Consider the following 22029-nt stretch of genomic DNA (forward strand, 5'->3'; position numbering starts at 1 on the left):
AAAATGATTTCTTAAAGTTTTTTTTTTTTTTTTTTTTTTTTTTTTTTTTTTTTTTTTTCTTTTTTGAGACGGAGTTTCGCTCTTGTTACCCAGGCTGGAGTGCAATGGCGCGATCTCGGCTCACCGCATCCTCTGCCTCCTGGGTTCAGGCAATTCTCCTGCCTCAGCCTCCTGAGTAGCTGGGATTACAGGCACACGCCACCATGCCCAGCTAATTTTTTGTATTTTTAGTAGAGACGGGGTTTCACCTTCTTAAAGTTTTACTCTATTTTTGCAATTCCACTCTGCCTTCTTGGCTTGCATGATCCTGTCATGTTAGAGACATTGTATATCTGTATGAAATGCACTGGATATTTTAAACAAGGTCAATCTATTCACATCGGAGCTCCCTTTGGGTCATGAGGTTCAGTGCCATTGATGGGGAAATAAGTGATGCTGGTGATTTAGGAGAATGATCCCAGCCTCTGGAAAGAGCACCTACACTTGTGTGAAATGGTCACCATTTTCTTATCATTTACCAAGGTCCTGACACATGCATGTTTCATGACCTTCAAAGAAAATTCTGACCAATACCCACCTTGGAGACATACATATTTCCAATATCCACCTTTAAGACATACATATTTTTAAAAGGCATACTGCAGTTGAAATCATCTGTGCAGTAGCCTTTCACATGCAGAATCATAAAATATTTTCATACCATACTCACGACCTCTTCATGTGCCCAAGATTCCCTCCATTTGATTGAAAATTGAAAGTTTGCAGACTTGAGTTTTCAATCATTTCACTGTAGTGAGGCGGCAAAGCATGAGCCTGAGATGATGGCAGTTCACACCCCTTCTCCTCCACTTCCAAGTGGTTTCAGGAAAACTGCTTGTCCTTTCTGCACTCATTTCCTTCATAAATGAGGGTACAAATATTAAAGATTACTGTAAAGATTAAATAGGTAATATTTATAAAGTGTCAAGTGTAATACTTTAACCAATAAATGGTAGGCAATTGTTGTCTTACTAAATTACTTTATCAACTGTCTTATTAAATTATTGACTGTTTCTATTTGGATTCACAATACTTTCTAGGATTGCTGAAATCGTTTTGGTTTTATGCAGTTATTCACTTCAGTGTTCCAGTAAGATGATTGAATTATTTTCCCGTGTGAGTTTAGAGTCAACCAGGTCTAACTCTAAATTATAGTTGTGAGCTATAATTACTTCAATGGTTAAGACCATTTTGGCCAGGAGGAGTAAAAAGTTATATTTTACAGTGCATGTGAAAGAAGTATTTGTGAATTCATCTCTGCCTTCTATTCATACCTTGGTTAAAATGAGCCACGGTGTTGAGCAATTTCTTTGGAACGTTACATAAACTTACTTATTCTTGGCCACAGCAGTTGGGAATACGCAAACAGGCCTGAAAGGAACCAAACAGCAAATTCTTTACAAGCAGGAAACCTAATATTTACACAATAATAGGGTGATGGCCACTAACGTGGCTTATGACTAAGTTTTCTTGTTCATCATGAATAGGAGCTAGCATCTTTTCTTCAAAGGTTTGTGTTAATATGTTCAACGGGACTAGACTGAAGCACAATTGTGACGCAGGCATTTCAACACCAGAGGCTCTCTGCTCTTCTCTTCCCCTGCCCCAATACAGAGTGCCCTCACATTCTCCTCCTTTCCCTTATCAAACTGCCTTTCTGATTTTCTATTTTACACCAGGATAGAAATGGCTTGTTGTCATTCATCAACATTTTCTATGTATTTGCATTTTAGCACACTGAACAATTTAAGCTAAGAATCTAAAGCTCTAAGCCCATACAATTGTAAGCAATGAGTGGCTTGAAAGCTTTTGGAGAAACATAGAGGTATAATCTCTAGATCATACATATTCATTGCCCCCAACGGGCAAAAAATTATTTCTGGGAGCAAAAAAACTTCTCTTTTTATGTATGAGCACAGATACACATATGGTACATAGATGCATGGTTTAGCCGTAGTATTAAAATTTCATGGGAGACACGTAAGAAAAATGTCTAAGAAGGCCCCGTAGGAGGGCAACAGTGAATAAAAAGGCTAACACTGCTGTAGATGAGGATATCAAAGGACTTTGTGAGATTGCAGTTTGAATTTTTGCTGAATTGTCTCTTAATGTTTTCAGTATGAAGGAACTGAGGCCTGATTTCGTACTTATATTTGATACCAGTATTTATGTTCTAACACATCAAATATGATCCGCTGCTGTGCCATTACTCTTTTTAGTTTTAGTAGGAAGTAAAGAGGAAAGACTTGAGGAAAAGATATACTTAATGTTGAATCCAGCTGTACCTCTTACATGTTCCGTGACCCTTGGCAAATCACTTACCCTCTTTAAGCTTCAGTTTTCTTCTATTTGGTTTACTTGGGAATCAAAATGTCCACCTGAGAGAATTCCAATATCATAAAGATTAATCATAATATACATAAAACTTTCTGCAAATTGCCTAGTGCATAATAAGTGCATGCCTGTGAGTAGCTATAATTTTATGTGTTGTGCCTTTTTACCTCAAATACTGGCTTTAAAACTTACTATAGAAAAATAAATCTAGATTTAGGAGGTAAAGGTATTGTCCATGAAGGGCAGAACTCCCTCTAAGACAAATGTTAATCTAGTCATAAAAAAGAAAGATAAACTTCTGATATTTCTTTTAAACCAGTAACCAAAGCTATTAACGTAAATGAAAAACAGAATAAAATCCAAATTAACATATCTAGACTAGTGTAATTTCTGTTAAATGTAGAATAATTATCCTGAACATTCTATTAAAATACATTTTCTTTAAATACTACATTGCACTTAGCTGTAAAGTAATTGTTTTATTCCCCTAGAACTGTGACTCAGTGTTATTCAGAATTCCCATCTGTTTGTGACATCACTTTTGCCTAGAATGTTATTCCCTTATCTCCTTACTGGGTAAATATATTTGCCTTTAGATATTCATGGCATGTAATTGTAGGATCGATAAATTAATTGAAAAGAAGTAGTTTTTCTTCCTGAGAATTCATGTGGAGTTAGTACTATTTAAGTATTAATGCAACTCTGTGGAAAATTTTGTTTCCTTAAAAGGAGTGTCCACAATTTACCCCACCTCTCTTTCTATTTTTCTCCAAGTACTTGTTCTGCTTCTGTGATTTGCTCTTAAAACCCTAACCTATTAACATTGTTTCCAGGTTTTTTTTTTTTTGCTTTCTTTTCTTTATAAGATTAATATTTAATACCTCTAGAGACAAAACTCCAATGGAGAAGGAGAAGTGCTTCAATTGTACCATTGTTTTGGTAAAGTAGAATAAATGGGCAACTCTGATATGTGTGATATATTTTCCATTGCCTTTTCTGCTTGTCTTCTTTTTTGATAATTTATCTCTTCAACAATGTTTTCCCTTTTCTGTACTAGCAATCATTAATAATAAGTAACTATAGAATAGTATTCTCCATGCCAAAGTGTGGCTTTGTTATTTTTGACTCACAGTAGAAAAGACAGGGTTTTGAGAAGCAGTATTAAGAGAATTCTACATGGAGGCAACACATTTATCCAGCAGAAGTAGCCCACAAGTAGCGGAATCCAAAACTATCCGTGATATAATTATTCAAAACCTTCCCTAGCTTTCCAGAGAGTTGAAAGGACAGAGTTTTCCAGGGTAGACAAATGTCATATTTCAAAAGCATGTGAGAAATCCAAGAGCCTCATTTGTAATAAAATATATTGGCTCAGATTCTGTCTTCATATGCCTTAAAATATCATACTCCAAAAGGACTATGGAAGTTTTGACTTTAAAAAGCCATTAGGCTGCAAGTTGGGCTAAGAACACATGCGTACTAAATGGCATCCTGGAAGTTTCAGTGCACTATTGGTAGTCTCTAATTTATGTAGTATTGTCATCGTTTACTTACTGCCATTTCAGTGAAAGAATCTGAGTTTTCAAGATAGTAAGAGGCACATATTTTAGCAGAGATTTGAAACAGAACTCCTTTGAGAACTTCCCAGTGAAATAATTTCCCCAAACCTGGAAATCTAAAAGTGACATACCCAAGAGGTTAGAATGATGTTCACGTACTTGAACTTGGAGCTACAGTATCATAAAGAATTAATATGGTATCCTCTATCCCTATTTATTTTAGTTAAGACAGGAAAGTGACTTAATCAAGATGTCTCATCTAGGAAAATTTGAATTAAAATACAATCTTCTTTCCAAACATTTATTCTGCTTCCCTCTGTTTCCACCTAGTAGGCTGGACAAGAGCCTTGGCCCACGTGACAGGCGCCTATCCTCCTGCCCTGGAAGTGGGTGGGGAGATAGGAAATAGGAGACCGAGGTTTTCATCCTGGCTCCTCAAGACTGCTTCTAACCATTGGGTCACTTCCTCTACAAAATGATTTCTTAAAGTTTTACTCTATTTTTGCGATTCTACTTCTCCCCTCTTGGCTTCCATTATCCTGTCATGTTGGAGACACTGTGTGCCTGTATAAAATACACAGGATATTTTAAACAAGGGCAGTCTTTTCATGTGGGAACTCCCTTTAGGTTAAGGTTCAGTGCCATTGGTGGGAAATAAGTGATGTTGGTGACTTAGGAAAATGATCCTAAATCCATCCGTTTATTCTGTTTGCACCTCTGTCAGCAAATCCAAGGTGCTTCCTCCTGTGAAATATACTAAAAAACTAATTGAGCCAGACCCATGACCCTTCTCTATTAAAACTATTTTTGTTTCTCCTCATTGTTGTGTATCTCTATGTCTTTCTCTGGAAATATTTCAAAAATAATTTGGAGAAACATTGTCAACTATTTTTCATTCCTTTACAAAGATTAAAGTGGCCTAGGCTAGCGCGGAGAAGGCGCTGACTGGTCTGCGTTTGTTCACTAGCTGAGGTATTGTTGAATGAGAGAGCACTCACCACTGCTGCTCATATGTTGTCTTTTTTTCTCCTTTACAACTCTCTTGGGTCTTTTAGGGTACTTCAGTGTGATAGGAGGAAATAGAGATGGCTTGATAATTGATTTTTTTTCCTGCTATATTGGTTCTATGTCTCTTACAAAGTAGCAGAGCCTGACTCTCTTCTATGTGGTATCAGAGTTCTGACAGAACGCTGAAGGCATAAATAGCTCAGATTTTCAATTAGGATTTCATTAAGGACCTACTTGCAGAGATGTGGGCAGGTTTAGAGTAGTGAGTAGCTGATGTTAAGGTACTTACTGACCCGCCATAAGTCTCTCCATTCCTGAAAGGGAAGGGGAGGTAATGGAGTTGCCTAAGTTTAGTAAGAGCTGAAATTGGAGACTGGATGGAAACTATTCAACAAGAGCTATTCTTCTAGAGAGAGGCCGTTGTCAGAATGCAGGCACAAACTGAACTCCAAAGAAATACCCTGACTTCTTTCTTTTTCTGTGTAGCTGTAGTGCATAGGGTCTTGTGAGGGAGATCTGTTGGCTCCTAAAAGAAATGGTCCCAACTTGTCCTTTTGCATTTTGACATGCTTTTTCAATATCTCCTGATGTGCTCTGTCTATAGCAGCTCCAGCTCCTAGTTCTAATTTAACTATTTTCATTCTTCTGTGCATTTAGAAAAGATATGATCATTACTTTAGCCAATTGCCTAACAAATTTTTATTGAGCATATATTATGGGCTAACTACAATGTTAGAAAGGCCCCAAGGATATCAAGGTAAATGAAGCAGAAAAGACCCCTGTCCGTAACCATCTTTTTCTTCCGTGCCTAAACTATGGCTTTAAGAACTCAGAGACTCTTCTAGAAATCCTCAATCTTCTGATGTTTTCTGGGGGGTGCTTTGCTCAATTCTAAACAATGGAGATGAGCAAATCAATAGGTAAAGTGTTTATAGTACTCAATTTTGCATCAGTCATTCATTCATGCAAAAATTTAGTTCTGAGCATCTGGTATTATTAGTATATGTAGAGACTGAGAAATCAGTAAGTTATCTTAGGGTTTGGGGTTCTGCTCATCTAGCTGAAGGCAGATATGCAAATAACTACAATGGCAAGGTGTCAAGAGCACGAGACTAGCAAATGATTCCATTGTTTTGGATGGAGGTGACTATGAGAGTTGTGATAGTAACCATAACACCCAATTTCCTGGCTGCTTGGATGAGCAGTTTAAACACTCACTGCTAGTAATGTGTGCTTCTATTTAATGGGAATCCTGTAAGTACTCACTTGTACAAAGCAGGGTTTCCCGGAATCCATTGGCACAAACTGTTCAACCCCTTGAAATACACACAGAACAATTCAGGCACAGTGTTAACACTGTTTGGGATAAACTATGTGACTCTGAATTAGGGAGCTCAGAAGAAACTATGTTTTTAGAGATCATTAGACATGTACTTTTTACTAGTCCCTACAGCCTATACTTCAGGACGATACTTATTGAAACTGTGAAAAATGAAACCACATCATGAAATGTTTTCCCTATAAATAGTTAGCATTATTTGTGTATTTTAACGGTTGTAACTATGGACTCTTTATAGCTATGTAGGAAATAGATCCTCTCATGTTTCCAAATCTACATCTTAAAATGCTTTGTCTAGACAAGAGTTTTCTGATCCTCTGCAATATTAAAAATGGAGCTCAGTTCTGTTTTTTAATCTGAGACTAAAAATTTTCTCTGGAATTATAGTTTTGGCCTACAGTTTGGTTCTTTCTATCTTCTCTAAGTGATAGAAAGAAACACTCCTATTTTTCATCACTTTCTGATTCTCTTTTCCATTTTTTTTCTGGAGAAAAGGTGTCCCTGATAATGATAAAGGAAATGAATCTTAGCCATTTTCCGTTAGCAGCATAGTCTTCTTCAGGTTCACCATGACATCCATAGAGACTGGATTCATACCTTTGCTCTGACTTTGTTAATAGCAGCTTATCACACAGATGGTTTAGCACTCAAACACCAAGGAGTAACATTCTGCATGGTAACATTCAGATTCTCCTTTATTCACGTGCAGATCCATATCTGGGGGTTCTCAAACTCAGTCTGGGGGACTATCTTACTGGAATTTGGGGTTTTGTTTTATTTTTTTATTTGTAGTGAAAGACATTGAGTATTTATATACTGTAGAATATACAGTGTATTCAAGGAACTGGAAACAGTATAAACTTATTTTTATATAGTATGTTGGTTATATTTTAAAATATTATGGTTGGTGTGTTTTGTCTCCAGACATCTTTTCCAGTGAAGGACCTTTAAATGTAAAGCCATTTGTCAAATAATTAATCTAAAAAAGTGAAACATCTTATTTTCCTGTTTCTGGACTTTTTGGACATTCTCAGTGTTTGCTACCAACTTTTTGTTTCAAATGAACCATTGGATGAGTGCACTGCTTTACATTTATTGATCCCTTACCTGAAGACATATTGAACATTTTCTTTCAAAATATAGCATATACAGTATAGAAAAATAAATGTATCCTGTGTCAGTTACCTAATTTGAAGACAACTTGTATAATTTTACCCTTTTGACACATTTTTGTACGTGATAAAAAAAAATCTTAGGAGAAAACATGTACTCCGAAGACATTAAAGTCAGAATTATTTAAACAAATCTATGTGTATCTTTTATATTATGCAGTTAAAGTAATGCATGCCCTTTCTTCTTTGAGTAATACAGGTTGCACAGGGAAATAAAAAGGCATTGTTTCCAAATGTTTGCCATTTTGATGCTGACGATAACTATTATGATATTTTGTCTTAATAAATTCTTACACTGTAATAGGGTATAACTGTATCAATTGTCTAGTGGATTTAATGCCTCTTAACTGGTCAGGCAGGGATAGGATTACTTATCAGTCAGCTAAGTCTTGTGCTGTGACACATTGAATCGAAGAAAATTCATAATGTCATATAGATAAACACAAAAGACTTTTGTGTCTTGGTTTCTCACCACCCTACCTTATTGATTTGCTTTTCTTCTACTTCTGATAAAAACAGTGAAATATCTGTCCTGTATGGAATAAATGTGAGTTACTGATGTGACTAAATGACTGCCAAAGGCACAGTGCCACTCTCCACATGACAGCTTGTTACAGGATTCCTCTTTCAATAATAAAACCCTACAGCCTTTGCACCAAGCGCAAGCATGAAGGATATCATGTTATCCTTTCAGCATTTCATAGTATCTTTTACTTGGGCTTTCATTTGTCTCCAAGTATCCCTTGTCTTGAATAATATATGTCACTTTCTCTCATACGTACCTATTTTTGTGATTTCCTCTGAATAAACCTTATTTATGAAGGAAACATTCTCCATGGACTAGTGTCCTAAACATGAAACTTTGATATAATGGAACTAAATGTTAATTCAAAATTATGTCCTTTTCTCATACTTCAAATACATGCATCCTTTCCCAAAATATATACATGCACCCAATATTTCCAGGTGAAATCTCTCATTTACTTGCTTAGTGTTCTAGAATCTCCTAGAGAAGAACTGTTTTGAGTGTAGTCCATATGTTACATACATGGCAGTAAGCACAGGTAGGTGCTTCAAAACTGTTGAAATCACCTATTCGTGAACTGGCTCTGTATATGAGATACTGGCTCATGCATTTGTTTAACCATATGTAAGTATTTCCCACCATGTGCCAGGCTCTGTGCTGAGCACCGGGTCTCTAGTCATGACATTTCTTTTCTCTTAGCAGGAAGAGGAAGGGTGCTAATACTGGGAAACATAAACAGGTCTTATGATTGGAATTATGTTCTTAAAATGTATTTTGTACTGAATGTACTTTATTAAGCTTAACACTACTTTTTTTTTTTCAAATGAAAGCAAAATGTAACATGGTAAAACTTAAGAATCTGGAAAGAAATGTAACAAAAAGCAAAACTTTCTTTACTTTTCCACAAACCTCCAATCTTAATATCCCCAAACATACTTTGCTAATGGATTTTGTGCTTTGTTTCAGAGTAAAAAAAAAATAAATCAAAACTGAAAACATACAGGCATGCAAACATATATACATATACACATTTTTATTATATGAAATATTCTACACCTTTTTATTTTTACTTAGTACTATATCTGGCGTATCATCTTGTAGTCTTTTCATTGGATGACGTATTTACCACATAAGATAATTTAAAATGTTGAAAGAATCTCAAAATTACAGAAAATCTGCAATATGGAAGTAAGAATGTTTTCTTTTCTAAGTGAGTTACCCTATCACCCTGGAGCATTGTGGTATGAACTTTTTATAAGCAAGACAATCTCCTATACAACAATACAGTCATCAAAATAGAGAAATCAACATAGATACATCCTATACCTAATCCTCAGACCCCGTTCAGGTTCTGGCATGTGTCCTAATAATATGTTTTGTAGTTATAGAATCCATTTCAAAATCACTGATTACATTTCACTGTCATGTGTGTTCAGTCTTCTTTAGTCTGGAAAATTCCTCAGCGCACATGCATGTGTGTTTAATTTTCATGATCTTGACTCTTGAAAATTGCTGAATAGTTTGTGTTTCCTGATATTTCCCCTTGATTGACTTCAGATTATGTATCTTTGGTAGGAATATCATGAAAATGATACTATATTCCTTTTACTGTATCCTATCATATTTCAGGTAATTTTATTTCTCTCATTATTGATTATGTTCACTTTGATCTCTTCTTAAAGGTGATATTTTCCAGGATTCTCTACCATGGAGTTACTCTTCTCATCCTTTATAATTAATAGCATTTTGTGCAGAAGTACTTGAAACCTTATAAATATCTCATTCTTTGTCAAACTTTCCATTTATTCATTTATTTCTATCCATATGGATGATGGTTTCCTGTTTTATTCGATGAGCTATAACCCTTTACTATCATCAATTATTTTGATGTACAAATTGTCCCGGATTGGTCCAGAGGGAGTTCCTTCAAGCTGCCTCCAGTGTACTTTTGACTCAGGGGACTTGTCATTTCTTGAGCACTTCCTTGCTATCTGTCACAGTAAGACATTTCAGACTCATTTTGTACTTTCCTTATCCCAGTCTTGATGTCAGCCTTTTCTCTAAGACGTCCTGGTTGTTTGCAATGGATAGTGGTATTTGGAAACCAAGATTTGGGTGCTTTTGGGCGGGGGGGTGTTGCTGCTCTCAAACCTTCTCAGTGGCCAGTGCTGGGAGCAAATGTATATATGTGCATGCACATACACAAACATATGCACATCTACCTCCATTTATATCTGCCAGTGTGTGTTGAAAACCATGACTTTATACTGATACCTCCAATCTGACACCACAGAATGTACTCTTATTTTCTCCCTTTCCCTATTTATAACTTACTTCTCCAAGAGTGGGAAGCTGGTTCTCATTATCCTAATATATTCACGGAATCGATCAACACCCCTATGTAACTGTCTTTTATTGCCACTGCCACCTTTCCTCTTTAGATGCCTCCTCCTCCCACCTGGGCTCTGACACATCACACGGGGCTGCCAAAACCCTACTCCCCACTCTCCCATGTGGAAGCCCTCCCTATTCCACCCATGCACCAATACCTCATGGCCAACTGAGTCCCACCCCCCAGCATGGACGTCCTCCTCATCCCGCTCGGGTTGTCCCCATGTGTGGACACCTTTATTGTCCACTGGAGGCCCTGACTCCTCATGCTGGGCACTCCTGCCACAGTCACCTTTCTCTTTCTGTTCTGATCCCCCATTCTGAGTCCCCGAGGATCCCCTACCCCACGTGATACAGACCATACCTTGTTCTGTTCCATCTAAAAACTTTAGAAGGGAATTACTCAAGAAAATTAAGGAGAGAGTGATTTCTTATAAGATCATTGTCTGCCAGTATTTTAATTTGAATAATGATAAAGGAGGAATAAAAAATAGAGAATCACTAAATGTTTTGATGACTAAAGTGGCTTAGACAACCTCATCTCTCTTTTCTGAGTCTCTTTCCCACCAGTGAGAGTAATCAGTCATTAGTGATGCTGTTAGTGTATGTTTTGCCTTTTTAATGTAGGTAGTCATTAACTTAGGAACCCTATAGGAACATTCTGTGTGCCTGAATGTCTTCTCCTCGTTTTCCTTATCCCTGGGAACTCCTAGCCATATACCTGTTCTTTTTATTGTTTCTGGTGTAGCTGCTATTGAAGTACCATAGTCACTAAGGCAGGAGATTGTGGTCTTTTATCACTTCTTTCTTATTTAGAGCTCAGTGATCTCCTGATCAGACTCAGGATCAAGACTCAGCAGTATGGTATATAGGCCTATGGCCAGGGTTGGGTAGGAGGGCTCTAGATAGCTCTAAGTATCAATAGGCCGGACACTTCAGGACATCCATAGCATAGCTTGATTTCATTCTATGCATGTAACAAAATATTCATCTACCACATAAATATTTACAAATATTATGTATCCAAAAAAGATTAAAGGAGCTTTAGGGCTCAGGGAATTTGAGAGTTCCAGGATAGTATGGGGACAACTTTAGCCACATTAAGGTTTGTTAGATTCTTTCATGCTAACTACAGAACATAGGCAATTGTCTCTGGGGGATGCTGCAGACTGCAGTAGAAGTTTGCAGCTGTTGTGTGCTGTATTCACATATAGATAAAACATGGTGTGGGAGGTTTGTGCTGCTGGGCGAGTTTGTGTCAGCCTGACCTGGAGGGCAGGCAGTCTGTTTCTGTCTAAAAGTCAAAGCTGTGACATCTGACACTGATAACCAAAGTAATGTTTGTATGAAATTTTAATTCCTAAAAGTTTGCTGCCCATGGGGTATAGCTTTATCTATGTCTCTGATTACATATTAAATAGTTCATAAATTTATTCATGCAGTAGATCTTGGAAAATTTTCCCCAAAAGAGGACACTGTTGCCATTTTAAACAAACTCAAAAAATCACATACCTACTGACCTGATTGTAATCTGTTTATCCATGACACTTAAACTACGAGCACATTTTTGGCTGGGCAAGGTGGCTCCTCCCTGTAATCCAGCACTTTGAGAGGCTGAGGTGGGTGGATCACGAAGTCAGGAGATCAAGACCATCCTAGCCAACATGGTGAAACCTCTTCTCTACTAAAATACAAAAAATTAGCTGGGTGTGGTGACGTGTGCCCGTAATCCCAGCTACTCAGGAGGCTGAGGCAGGGGAATCGCTTGAACCTCAGAGGCTGATGTTTCAGTGAGCTGAGATTGTGCCACTGCACTCTAGCCTGGCAACAGAACAAGACTCCATCAAAAAAAAAAAAACAAACAAACAAACTAGGAGCACATTTTTATAAATGTACTCACTTTTGCAAGTTGGAGGATATGATTTTATTTTGGCATGTTAAATTATCTTTCTTTCATTACACCAAATATGATGCCAAGCCCATAGGCTCAGAGAACTTGAAGATTTTACAAGCAGCAAGTCAGGAAGATTTGTTTTGGGTCCTGGGCTGAGGGCTCAAGTTGTCAGCAGGAGCTCATTTATTCATTCATTTATTCAGTGGATATTATTGAGCACCTCCTGTGCTAAACATACTGTTAAGTAGGTAACAGGATACAGTTAAGTACAACATCAGGTTTGGGTTTTTAAAAGATCACTCTGGCAGCACTGCGGAAGATAAAATACAGGCGAGGTAGACACAGGCAGGAGAGCCAGCCAGAGATAATTACAGCATTTGGGGGAAGAAGCTGGCTTGAGGTGGGAATGGCAACAGAAAGGAGGAGACAGATTAGACTCTATGTGGTTCTTAAACTTCCCCAGGGTTATGAGCCACTCATCAGCATATGAAAACCTGTGACCTCCACAGAGAGAAATGTGCATGTGGGCATGAATAAAAGTACAGTTTCACAAGGCCTGCCCTTCATCGTCCCCATCGGGAAAGGGGGCACAGGCCTGGATTCTAGAGGTCTCAACTGACATCCATCATTGAGCCCTGCCCTCCAGGACTTCCAGAGGGGAGAGCACACATCAGGCTGGGCTCATGAGAAAAGAATGCTCCACAGAGGAAGGGATGCAGGAGCTAGGACCTGAGATGAGGATTTGGAAAGCACTTCAGATGGCATAAGCAGTCTCCCGGCTTTTATCACTTTATGAGTCTTCATGAACTGTGTTGGGAGAACCATAAAGCTTGCGTCTTAAGAGTAATTGGTTCCCAGGAGCCACCTCAGAACTCTTCCTTGTTACATTATATAATAGTGCATATGAAACCTGTAGCATATGGCCTGTTAGGTAGACCTCAGTCAATATTAGTTATTTTATTACTAAGCACATCAAAATACATGTAAGATAGTATGTGATGTGTGGTTCTTTCTCCAGAGTGAGAGAGAATTATTTGATAGCAAAGGCTTAATTATATCAGCAGTCCCCAGTGTTACGAATAAAAAATGGGTTAAAAGCCCTGGAAAGTTTAGCATTTCTCAACCACATTGTCAGAAATTACAAAGTTCCGCTTTGTAAGGTTGGGTGTCACAATACATGACTTCTGGAAGTGACAGAATTTGTTCCAGCTGCCATGCTGAGCCACATTGCAGTTAGGCGCTTCGTACATTTGCTGTGAGTCTAATAAAGTGGTAATTTGGAGTGTACCTGTGGCATTTTAATGTTTTTCACAAACTTCTCTGCCATTAAAATTCTGACAACTCCTTCTCTGACAAGAATTCTACAGAAGGATGAAACTGCCTCCGCATGAAGCCATCTTCCTGCCAATAAATAGTAATGGGAAATTATAGTGTGTATATATGTTACATTTTTAAAACAGTTTATAACAAACGTTAAATAATGTGATCTATATGAGATGTAACAAAGTATATAAAGATGGGACTGTAAGAAAGGAAGTTTTACAAAGTGAAATCACCATTTCAAACACACTGTGGTCAGAGAGATGCTCAAAAGGTTACTTTTTTTATTATTATACTTTAAGTTCTGGAGTGCATGTGCAGAATGTGCAGGTTTGATACTTAGGTGTACATGTGCCATGGTGGTTTGCTGCCCCCATCAACCCATCGTCTACATTAGGTATTTCTCCTAATGCTATCCCTCCCCCAGGTCCAGCCCCCGACCCCACACCCGGCAGGTCCTGGTGTGTGCTGTTTCCCTCCTCAAAGGGACATTTTTTAGGAAAATAAGAAAAAGGAGACACAGTGAGTGATGGAGTCTGTGAGTAATGAGGATGTTTAATTGATCAGGTGATGGGCTGAGACTTTCTTCATGTTTTATTTTAGTCTAATGCCTGAACCCTACCACCTATAATTCAGGAAGTTATAGGAATAAAAAGTTTCCAAATTTATCTTTGGAATAGTTGGCAACTTGATTTGAACTTTCACAATGAGAGTGTCTTTCACTAGAAACTTTGAAATATTTCTCTCTCTTAAACTGAGTTTTAAGAGATTGGTGACTTATAGAAAATAAGACAAAAGGCAGCTTTTCTGCTACATCTATTTTTGGTAAATACCAACAAGTTTATAACTTCAATGCAAAGCATGTTTTGCACAGTGGCTGTGTGCATGCATTTTGTGGTCTGACTGCAGTCTAGCCATATGACCATAAAATTTGGTAGCCTAACTGGTAGGGTTGTTCTGAGGTTTAAATGAGATAATTGGGTATAAATTTTTGGCACAGGGGCTGAAGATAGCAATCATTCAAGGCAAGCAGGTGAACTGCTAACATTACCTTCATCGAATGTCAGCAGCACTAACAAAGAGAGCTTCAAAATATCTAGGACAGTGAGGGTAGAATGGATTATGTCTGCTTCCCTACGTAGTAGTTAGAAGCCAAACTGGAAGCAAACTCCAGGATTTCAGCTTCCATATTCTTTTTGCCAGACTAGCAGTTCTCAAATATGATTAAACTTGAGTATCATCAGGAAAAATAGTTGTAGATGGGGGGTGTTTGCTTATAAGTGTAGAATCTTCTCAGGTAATCAGATTAAGTAAGCACATTTGGAGTAGTGCTCAGGATTTTGAATGTTTTTAACATTTATAAACATAACGTTTATTGAAGTATCATCTGTAAGCTAACATTGTGCTATAGGATTTCTTTTCATTTTTTAATTAACAATAAAATTGACTTTTTTGAACTGGGAGTTTTAGCACATATATATAGATTCATGAAACTACCACTGCAATCAGAATTCAAATAGTTCCATCACTCTAAAAACTTACTTTGTGCTATACCCTTGTACTTACATTGTGTCTCCATCCCTAACCCTTGGCAACCACTATGCTGTTCCCCACCACCATAGTTTTACCTTTTCCAGAATGTAACATAAATGGATGCATACCATATACTACATTTTGAAACTGGCCTCTTTCACTCAGCGTAGTCTTTGAGATTCATCCTTGTTTTTGCATGTGTAAAAAATTCATTCCTTTTTTTTATCATTGAGCAGTATTTCATTCTGTTTGATACCACAGTAGAATTAGATGAGTAGTCCTTTCTTAAACCTCAGTAACAACCTGGAATCTGAAACTGTCTCATTGAATTTTCATATTTTGTTATATTAAATGCATTGGTCTATCTACATTTTGAATGGATCTTTTAACTATGTTTGATTCTGTAATTTCTTGCATTGATCATCTGAAGAATATTAGTTTTCTGAAACACACAGATCATCTAAATGTTGATACATTTCCTTATGTAATACTGAAAAAAATCACATTCATTGATATCATCATCAGTATCATCAGAAAAGTATTTAAGTATTGAGAGGTTGCCAGGCTCATTGTGGTGAATATTAGTTATTCAAAATCTTGTTGCTAGAAAGTCTGAATGTTGGCTGGGCATGGTGACTCACTCCTGTAATCCCAGCACTTTGGGAAGCCGAGGCAGGTGGATCACCTGAGGTTAGGAGATCAAGACCAACCTGGTTAATGTGGTGAAACTCTGTTTCTACTAAAAATATAAAAAATTAGCCGGGCATGGTGGTACCCACCTGTAATCCCAGCTACTTGGGAGGCTGAGGCAGGAAAATCACCTGAACCTGGGAGGCGGAGGTGCCAGTGAGCCGAGATTGCACCATTGTACTCCAGCTTGAGCAACAAGAGTGAAACTTCAACTCAAAAAACAAAACAAAACAAACAAAAAAAAACAGTCTGAATGTTGTAATTGACCAAAACAAAAGAAAGCTTCCCTTGAAGTGATCAATTCACTTCATTTATTTTTGAGAAAATGTCTGTCAAATATCCAAATCTTAATAGCCATAGTTTGTCTGTGAATCGCTGTTTTGAGTGAAAACTGCTCCATGAGAAAAGGAGCTGGGTCAGCTCACGACTGAAACAGTCATTCAGAAGCTTTTATTGAGACAATCATGATATTTCCATACACAGCAGAGATACTTTGTGCATACTTTCCATTTTTCCACACAGAATATTCAAAAGATGTTTACTGCGGGTTGAGATTTAATGAAATAAATCATTTTCACTAATTTATCCAGGGACATTCTTAAGATAAATTTCTTTTCTGTTTAAAATTCTAAGTATACAGTGGTGAAGGTGAGAACTAGTAGCTTGGCAGCTCTGCCTTTGCTCTTCCTGAGGTACCATCAGTTTTACACACTATTGGTTTTGTACCATCACCACAAATGGCAATACAGTGAAAAAGACGAAGAAAAAGTTTTATTGTGAAAATAGTTTTCACTTTGCAGACCTTCTGAGGGTATCTCAGAACACTTATTATTTTAAATACCTGAAGGTAGAAGTCAAGGCCAAATGATTCCATAATGTTCTAATATTAGGATTTTGTGGTACTAAGGATGTGTGGCTTTATAAGTATAGTTACGTTTGTTGTAGACATTTTTTTCTTTCAAACCAGTTTTCAATAGCTCTGAAAACGCAATTTCATTCTAAATCGGTCTTCGGTTTCATATGGTTTCTCAGAGCCCCTTGCAAGATGCTGTACTCAATAACTTGCAGGTTAGAATTGAATCAAACTTTGAGACAGACGATGCTGCTAAAGGAGCCACATGTTGTTCCCACCCATGCTAAGGAATAATGGGGGCAGATAAGCTAAATTATATTTTATATGTATAAAATGGTAATTTCCAAAAGTCCATTTCTGCTTCAAGCAAAGTCCTACAGTTTGTCCTTTGAACTAACAAGCTGACATACAGCTACAAACAAAAGTTATATTTCATTAGGGGAAAAAAAAAGCTGTCAAATTATCGAAGTCTGGGAAATGAAACTGTAAATGCACCTGAACTTCCATAGAGACTTGGAGAAATAAGTTTTTTTGCCTGCAGAAAAATATAGTTGCTTTTTAAAAATATATATATATTTTAAAATGTATATACTTAAAGAAAAATATAGTAGTTTTTTTTTAAGTCTGTATTTCAGTTGTTTTGCCTGTAGAAAAATGTAGCTCCATGGGGAAGGTGTGAGAAGGGCAATTAAAAGTGAGTGGGTGACATTGAAGTAGCAATAACCGGACGGATTAAAAAGATTAGGATGTTGTTCCTTTAGGCTGAGAAAACAAAGGAATATGATTGAAGACTAGAGAACTTTGTAGCATATGGCTAGGACCAAACACACCTGTTCATCAGATCTCTGAAAAGCAGCCCAAAGGAAAACCTATGGCGTTCTAAGTCAGAAAATAAAATATAACAAATAAAAATAATCTTTTTTATTCAGTGGTCACATTGTGGAAATCATGTAGATACAGACCTCTAAAAAAAGATTTTAAGAGGATTTAGGAAAATTTGTGCTTAATAGATGCATAATATAAGTTCAGGGAAAATGATCTTTTTCAGAGAGAAACTACATTCATAACTTTGAAACTGGAAATCAGAAAAAATAATTTTGGACCAAATGATCCATGTGTTTGACATAGGTGATGTTTATCATACCATTGTGTTCACAGATAAGAAACTAAACGTTGTTCAGGCTAACATTAAAATATGTTGGTTAAGATTTTTTTTCTAGTTTTGCTTTTTACTCCATTAACCAAATGTAACACCAAATGGGACCTCCTGAGTTCACTACTTTATTCCACTGCTCCCCATAAGCTGTTTCAAAGTGGTGGTTGTCTTTATTCTGCCATCACTCCCCAGCCATTTGTTCTTTCCACTTAGCAATTTGCTGATCATCCTTTTCAAACTGAATTTAAATGGCTCCCATTATAATTTCCTTTTTATTTTGATCAATTTCAAGCCATATCCTACTGCAAGAATAGTACAAAAAAATCCATATACTCCCTCATCTAACTCTATTAAATATTAATTTTTCCACACTTGCATTTATTCTCTTACTCTCTTGAACTCTATTGAATGTTGATTTATGTTTCATATACTTTTGTTCATACATTTACATATCATTCATATGCATATATACTCATGTTGAATCATTTGAGAGTTATTACAGATAACAAAACACTTCACTCCTAAAATCTTCAGCATGCGCATCCTGAGAACCAGAACATTCTCTGCAAAATACCTGGGAATATTGATAAAGTGGTAGTGGTAGAGTACTATTATATAGCACACAGTCTTGTCCTATTTCCTCAATTGCTACAATAATATCATTTAGGTAATTTTTTTCCAACTTGGGATCCAATCCAGGATTACGTACTACATTTAATGATCAGATCTTTGTGGTTTCCTTTAAATTAAACAGCTCTCCAACTTTTTTTGTTGTTGTTCTATATAACATTTGCATTTTCAAAAATCCAGGTTATTTGTTTTGCAAAATGTTCTTCCTTTTGGATTTGTTTGATTCTTTCCTCATGATTAGATTAAGATTAAGCATTTTTGGCAGGCTATCTGCACAGGTAACGCTGTGTCCTTCCCAGTGTCATTCTCAGAGTACGTAAGATGTCAATGTGTTTCATTGCTGGCAATGTTAAGATAAAGATAGTGTCTGCATGATTTCTTCATTGTAAAGAAACTTTTTAAAAATTCAAACATAATGTACACAGTGATACTTTGAGATTGTGTGAATATTCTGTCTCCCAGATTTTTCCCTAGTGGTTTTAGCATCCATTGATAACCATTGCCTGAACTGGCTATTACTGTGTGATAGTGAAATTCTATTTCTATCATGACTTTTACATTTATTAGTTCGTTTGCCTGGCTTTCCCTCCTTCCTCTACCCTTAACATTTTGGAATCACTGTGTACTTATGGATACACTTTTTCTTTTTTACTGTAATTTTTAACATGACAATTTTGTTTTTTCTCAGATTTATTAAGGTATAATTGACAAATGACTTTATGTATTTATAGTGTACAATGTTATATTTTGATGTCTGTATATATTGCAAAGTGATTTAATCAAACTAACACATTCATCAACTCACATACTTGTTTTTTGTGGTGAAAAGATTTAGAATCTACTCCTTCAGCAATTTTCAAGTATACAATACATTATTATTAACTACAGTCACCATGCTATATGATAGATCTCTGGGACTTCATCCTGTCTAACTAAACTAAACTTTCATACCCTTTGACCATTTTTGATTATCTCATTTTTTTCTTTTATTTCTCTCTCTCTCTCTCTCTCTCTCTCTCTCTCTCTCTCTCTCTCTCGTGTGTGTGTGTGTGTGTGTGTGTGTGTGTGTGTGTGTGTGTGTGAGAAAGACAGGATCTCACTCTGTCTGCAGACTGGAGTACAGTGGCACTATCTTGGCTCACTGCAGCCTTAACCTTCTGGACTCAGTTGATCTTCCCACCATAGCCTCCTAGGTAGCTGGGACTACAAGCACATGCCTCCATGCTCTAATAAAGTTTTGTATCTTTTGAAGAGATGAGATTTTGACATGTTGCCCAGACTGGTCTCAAATTCCTGAGTTCAAACAACCAGGCTGCCTCAGTCTCCCAAAGTGCTTGAATTATAGTCATGAGCCACTGACCCTGTCCTTTTCTCAATTCAATAGTATTATAATCTATTTCTTAATTTTTCACTTTGATACTCAAATTGTACCAGATGTGATCATCATCAAGAGCCTTCTGAGTTGGCTTATTTCTTTTTGACTTGTCCTCATCAGTTTGAGCACATCCTCCATGGTACATTCAGATGTACATAGAGCTACTTCAGGCCTAAGTTGGTCCTATCCCTGGTCCCTTTTAGTAGGGAGGGAATGGAATTCAGAAACCCCCAGATCTAGATAGTAGGTTTGCTTATTGCTTCTGGAGTGGCATTGCTTCTAGGTCCTTTCTGTGGCTATAGAAGGAGTGTACATATACACAGTAGTAATATAGCTGTATGGTATGATGTTGTTATACTCCTACCATCAGTTTCACTTCAGCACTGCTGGGTCCACATTTCATATTTGCATTTTCATTCTCCCAAGTAAGAAGGAACATATTTACTTACTTTCTCAGTCCTACAACACACAAAAAATAGTTTCAGATTTGCTACACCAGGACTGCTACCAACAACAAACTTACTGAGTCAGATTCAAAAATTCTTAAAATTTTTTTTGTCCTTAGTATATTTGTCTCTCTAGATATAGTCAGAATATTTTTAAAGACAAACGTAAATTAATTCTTCATTTTTCTTCTAAAGGGTTGATATAGGCTTAGGGGTTTTGTTGTCATTGTTGTTTTAATTTGATTTTGTTGTGATAAGAACAGTTAATGTGAGATCTACACTCACCACATTTTTAAGTGCACAATATAGTATTGTTAACTATAGGTATAATGTTGTACAGAAGACCTCTGTAATGTATTCGTCCGGCTTAATCAACCATTTTTTCTCATATTTGTTTTTTAATATAGTCTATTGAAGAATTTTTCCAACGTTGTTGATTTACTCTGTTTTGAATATGCAAATAAATGCTGGTTTTAAGTGATAGGAAAAATCTAAATGTTACATCGCCAGCTATATGAAAATCCAGTCCAAATTCTGTGTTGTCTTCGTGATCTATTTAGAAACTTGAGAAAGCATAAATGTTTTTCTTTCTTGTACTAACAAAGATTTTAATTTTTATTACATCTCCAACTTTAAGATCAAGAGTTTTTTCAAACATACTAATACCACAAGGCAATAGGGAGGAATGATTAACAATCTGTTTCTGGAATTAGATTGCCGAAAGGCAAAGTCTGGTCCCCACCCCGCCCCCGCCCCACACCCCCAACATTTGCTAGTTGCAACCAGGTCGAGTTTGCTACCCTTCACTGCCTTTTCCTCTTCATCTGTAAAATCAGTATATGGCAGACTTGAAATACCACAAAGCACTTGGTGCAATGCCTGATGAATAGTAAGTCCCAAATAAATGTTACCTATGATTTCAGGGGTGACATTGTTCAATTTGAAACTATTTTAGACATCCAGAGTTCCTAATACTAAATTTCGAGACCTTTTTTTTTTGTCTTGGTAACTGGGCTTTCTGTGGGTTGGGGTGTTGTTTTTCTTTCTCTGTCTCAGTACTTTGATGTATAAGGAAAAGTTAAAACTTAACTAGAAGTTTTGGCATTGGGAATGACCTTGTCCTTGTGTTGAAGTATCTGAAAAATAAAAATAAAAATTTCCCCTGTAAAATTCCAGTCAGTTGCTGTTGCTGGTCCTGGGACAGGCTGTCTCTGTCAGGATGCCGAGCATTACTGCATCTATAATCACTGAGGCATCTGCCAGAGATCTCATGGCTGAAAACTAGGTAGGAAAGTCTGTATTATATCTAATAATAGCTCTGGAAATTTTCCTGAAATACTTGCCGGCAATTCCCAGTGTTGACAGGCATAGCATAGTATAACTAAAGCAAGGACGTTATTTCTACTCTTGCTAGTGAGTATGCTACAGTACTAACCAAAATAATAGTTAGAAATTACTTGCCATGACTTCTTTATGTTTTTACTTGTAGTGGTCTTGGGTTTCAGCCAAGAGTGGCTAGATATATTTCTATAGATGTATTTTTAATTCACAGACAGCTTTTTATAAGCTATAGATTCATATTAGCTATTCATTCCACCAATGCAATAAGAAAAAATTATATTGACATGATTACTCTTCTATTCCACAAGACAGTGTAAAATTATTGTATGTTTGGCTTCTATGTGTGTGTAGTGAGGACCCCTGAGGATGGAGTCCAAGAGTCAAAGGTAATGCTAAAGGAATTGTAAAAAAGTTCTAGATAGG

The 22029-nt window shown here is 36.8% G+C and overlaps 1 protein-coding gene across 5 annotated transcripts in view; it reads left to right on the forward strand.

Annotated features, from left to right (window-relative positions):
* ZNF385B (zinc finger protein 385B) overlaps nt 1-22029 on the forward strand; it is a 393057-nt gene that overhangs the window by 189856 nt on the left and 181172 nt on the right. Inside the window, exon 1 of one of the 5 annotated variants that reach the window (XM_010351570.2) lies at nt 66-21550. The exons of the other annotated variants lie outside the window; for them this stretch is intronic. The gene's annotated coding sequence lies outside the window, so the exon portion shown is untranslated. Of the gene's footprint in view, nt 1-65; nt 21551-22029 lie in introns of those variants that run through there. 5 annotated transcript variants of the gene reach the window in all.

The sequence above is a fragment of the Saimiri boliviensis genome, chromosome 5, assembly GCF_048565385.1.
Source record: "Saimiri boliviensis isolate mSaiBol1 chromosome 5, mSaiBol1.pri, whole genome shotgun sequence".
Lineage (NCBI taxonomy): Eukaryota > Metazoa > Chordata > Mammalia > Primates > Cebidae > Saimiri > Saimiri boliviensis.